The sequence below is a fragment of the Crassostrea angulata genome, chromosome 4 (genome assembly GCF_025612915.1).
Source record: "Crassostrea angulata isolate pt1a10 chromosome 4, ASM2561291v2, whole genome shotgun sequence".
Classification (NCBI taxonomy): Eukaryota; Metazoa; Mollusca; class Bivalvia; order Ostreida; family Ostreidae; genus Magallana; species Magallana angulata.
The window spans coordinates 12,016,523-12,021,480 of NC_069114.1; the positions used below are offsets into that span (position 1 = coordinate 12,016,523).

Consider the following 4,958-nt stretch of genomic DNA (forward strand, 5'->3'; position numbering starts at 1 on the left):
TGTAGCTCCATAACGATGCACTGTAGATAAATTATGAGTAGTTTTACTTTTGATAAACAGGTACATATCCGTACTTGATTTTTAATTTGACTCTTATAATCGGATTTAATATTCCAATAATTATAGGGTAGGAAAGAGTAGACGGGACTTTTTTGCGCATATCCTACTGTACCATTCATTCAACACAGGTATTAGCACTCATCGAGTTCGACTTGCTTTCCTCTTTTTTCATCCACTGGATTTAAAGCTATTAATTTTTGAAAATATTTTGAATTTATGGCCTGATTATATATAAATTAGAGCTGCGCTGGTGCATATATTTACCCAAATGGACCAAAATATAACCAAATGAATCTAAAAGTTTTGACAAAATTAGTTTTAAACGTACGACTCTTTTTTCAATTCTAATTGGGTATGTCCTTTAGAAAAATCTTGAACCACACACATTTTAGCAAATAAAACGACAATTGTTTCATTTTTTATGGGGAGGGAGGTGGTGCCGGTAAAGGACATGTATTGCTTGTGGCAGTTGTGCTATACTCTCATTTGTTATAATAGGTAATACTACATATTGATATAAAATGAAAGTTTCCAATTACACTGTACATAGCTTCTTTCACGCATTTTGACCCGTGCGATAGTTTAAAACAATTTTCAAAGCATTTAATGTAATTCAACCGATCATTTTTGAAATTTAATTTTCTGGATCCCCGCCTGATACGTCTGCCTTCTTGTATATTAGAATTACATGTACGTTGACCGTATGTACACATTAACTTAATCGGCTATGTTATTGGACGATAACATTTTTTATCAATGTTTTTGCAGGATATGTAACAAATAACAGCCTATTTGTGGGTTTTTGCACTGATTATTTGAGATAATTTGCCGCCATCTTTTATGCATTCCACACACCACTCACAGTTTCTTTATTTGGTGTTCTGTGTGTATGGCGACAAATTGGTAAATTTGCACCACTCACCCCTTGTAGCTTCATCCTGATTACATTTTATCTGGCTAAGTGTAATGTAGTAGTATATTAAATACACACATCTTTGTTTGCAGTGCTTATTTACATCTTTAGATCTTTACTTACAAAAAAAGTAAACATTTGTATGACTTATATGTAATTATTGTCAATGTTGGTGCGGTGGGGGGTAGGGGGGTAGGAAACTACAGAGAAACTTAACTTGGCTGTGAAACATATGCTTTTATTCTTTCTTGTTGATATATCAATGAATGAATTATAATAAAATATATGTACAACAATTAATTTTGAAATATTCATGCACAATCAAATAAAGGGTTTTACTGTTCTCTGCACAAGAAATCGGCAATGTGAACAAATTGGCACCCTATCATCCCTACCTTTAATTGTAGAGAGTAGGTATCCTTCTATATCGAAAACAATTCCAAAAGTAAGACTCATAATAAGTTGTTTACTGAGGAAAAGGAAAAAAAATTGTATTTATTAATAATTCCGTATGATGTGAAAATATCTCAATGATTTGTTTATAATCATAGTACTAGTGTATCACTGTATGCATACATAAAAACGATAAGCAATGCTTATATTTATTAGTGAAACAGGACAGATTATTTATATTTAGATTATTTAGATACATGTACTAATCTTCATGCGGGGATCTAGAAAGGAGGGGGTCAGGGGATCTGGACCCCCTCCTCGGGAAAATTGGAGCTTATTAAATTTACATAGTAAAATTTTTTAAAATTGGCCTAGGACCCCCTACAGAAAAAATTAGCTACGCTTATGAAGTTCTCTACCATAACCGCATTTTTACACAAAAGGGGTGAATAAACCCGGGTTTTAAACTATTACTGGTGGTGAAATACCTTAGGGTTCAAACGCATCAGGTGGAAATGCACCAGGGCAAACAAAATCACTTAGATCAGCGAAGCACACTGCATTATTACTAGTCTACTTAGATATTCTGTGTAAAAGTAAATACAAATAATTATTTAGTTAGGTAGGGAGAAGTGAACATAGCATTTATTTGTATATAAGAGCATGTACGTATGATTTTTATTTAGATCAGTTTGATGTCGCTAGGATACATATTTTCGGATCCTTGATTTGATTGGTTAATTTAGATATTGAATCTCGAATTTCGAATCTCGAATCTCGTATTTCGAATCTCGTATTTCGAATCTCGAATCTCGAATGATCCTTCTCGGCTTTCGTAGAAAACACCAATTTTCATCTTTGCAGGTAGACACTCCATTTTAATGAAATACTTTTCACGCTTCCTTTTTACTTTAGCTGTGTCTTACTCTACATGCAACTTATTTAAAATTATCGTTTGATAATGAACGTTATGTGTGATAACGTTATCCCTAAAACAACCCCTGATTTATGTAGGTTTCTAGCGCTCTCCTATCAACTAACCAGCTTAAATATGCGTGATTAAAATAACTTGGCTCATCTCGTTAAGGTGTCATTTATATGAGGTCAACATCATTACTTTAAACGGATGAAAGGAATATGAATACAAAAAATGACAATTTTAATTTATTTCATACCAATGCTATAATAACTCTTTAAATTTAATGACATTTTATATTAAATAATACCAGATATAACACTGCATCATTTGACACCTTAATATCATATTACAAAACTTTATCAAATGAAAACAAAATATCTACACAAATAATTTTATCTGATCATTTATATGTGGAAATCATAGGCAGAGAAGAAAAAAGTAAAAATAATTATAAAATGAAAGAAGATTATTGAAGACTCGGATAATGCATGTAATATATGAACAAAATTATAATATTACTAAGGTAAAGTAAAATTATTAATCCTTCACTGAAATGCGAATCGCATGTCAGCAATTGTAAACAATGACAGAAATCAAAGGTATATGCACATAAGTGATACAATAACCGATATCAGTAGTTTGTGTACATATAAAATGTTTTATCTCATCTCATTTAAAAGTGCTGATTACAAATGCTAGAACAGTGGTTAAATAAGTACTATGTACACGTAGTTTAGTCATAGCTACATAAATTTAACTTAGTAGAGACTGACATGGCGGCTACCGATCAAGAAAGTATTTTAACATCCGCTCAAGTACATATCCCTATGTGTGAGAAACACGATTTACCAATAGACATGTGAGGACTGTGATGAGTTTATTTGTTCACAATGTGCCAAAACAGACCACAAAGATCACGACTGGAAAACTATATCCACAGCAGGAAGTCTAAGAAGGAGAGAGTTAAAAAAGACTCTGAATGAAATTAAGGAGGAAAATGTGAAAAAGATGGAAAAGAATCTACAGAAAGCAACCAAACAAATGAAGGACAACCTGATATGTTGCGATTCTGAGGTATCTAAGCTTCAGAAACAATATGATGCGATTACATCTATACCTAATGAAACCAAGAAAACTTTTGAGACTAAGTTGAGCGAACATCTGGAAAAAAAAATGTTAAAGTGGGTGAGAAAAAAGTAGACTTAGAAAAGAAAAGAGAACATATCATTGATCTTGTGAAATTCCTGGAAGAAAAGCACGGTACCATGTCTGACTATAGTTTAATAGACAACCTCAGAGACCTGACCAACCTCGTGTCTGAAAGGAACAATGATGTAAAAAAGGGTGAACTTTCATTGAGATATAAAATAAGAGACATTAGTAAAGGATCTCTGGAATCAATGATGGGACAAACGTTTGATTTGGACGACATTAATGTTACTGAGAGAGACGTGTTTCAATATAAAGATAATGAAGATAATGTATTAAATATTGTGCAAGCAATAAACGATGATACATGTTTGGTAAAGAATGGTTCTGATTTAAAATCCATTGAACGAATTGACATGAAAAATAAGAAGAGAGAAAAATGCAATATAAATTTTAAAAGCATATGTGTAACAGACAACGGTGATGTGTATGCTACTGATAAAGAGAGCATTGTACGTCTGTCTCCTACAGGCTCAGTCTCTACAATTTTCAGTACAGATCCTCTGATACCAATTGGGATCTGTCCATCAACAGAAGGGGGACTGCTGGTCACATTGAGAGATACTGAGTCAGAACTTTATCAACTAGACTCACACAGCAGACGTCTGGTCAGACAGGTGACACTGACCGGTGACGTCATCCGTGAGTACGAGTACCAGGAGGACGGTAAGACCAGGCTGTTTACTGCACCATTCAGAGTCAGACAGAACGGTAATGGTGATGTATGTGTAGTTAACATGACAATTGACACTTCAAGTGAGCTGGGAATACTATCTTTATCTGGATCCTTGAAGTGTGTCTACCGTGGACAGGTAGATTGGCTTCTACTTGACGTCCTGTGTGACTCCCACTGCAACATCATTACATGTGAGGTATATTACAGCCAAATTCATCTCCTGAGTCCTGATGGATAGTTCTTGAAGTACCTGCTGACAGAGACTGAATTAACACACCCAATGTCCATGTCTTTGTATAAATCCACACTCTGGGTGGGCAACGCACACGGACTTCTCAAAGTGTTTCAGTACAAATCATAAAACAACATAATTGTGTTACAATGATGAAGTCTAAAAGAATATATAAAATTGTCACAGCTTATTTAACAAGTACACCTATTGAATTAAACTAAAATAAATATGCACAGACAGTTGTAGTAACTTTCAATATCTACATGCACCGCTTTCAATGTATCTCACATAGTCCATTATAGAAAATCATTGAGAGGGTTTATAACAATATTTAGACAAAGTACAGTTTGACAAAAAATATTTTGTTTTATGTTGACTTTAGCGAACACATTTGTACCTGCGTTTTCTTCCTTTTAATTTCCATTTACCAAAACCTTCAAATGATTTTATCAACTGATTCTATATTTTCCCCACTCTTTAAATACAAATCATTGCCAAAAATGTATGTAACATGTTACCCATGTTTTGTATATAAATATGTTCCTATATTTCGTAT

General features: G+C 33.5%; 1 pseudogene; it reads left to right on the top strand.

Annotated features, from left to right (window-relative positions):
* Window positions 1–3,058: 3,058 nt before the first annotated feature.
* On the top strand, window positions 3,059–4,567 carry LOC128180694 (uncharacterized; annotated as a pseudogene).
* The last annotated feature ends 391 nt before the right edge of the window (window positions 4,568–4,958 follow it).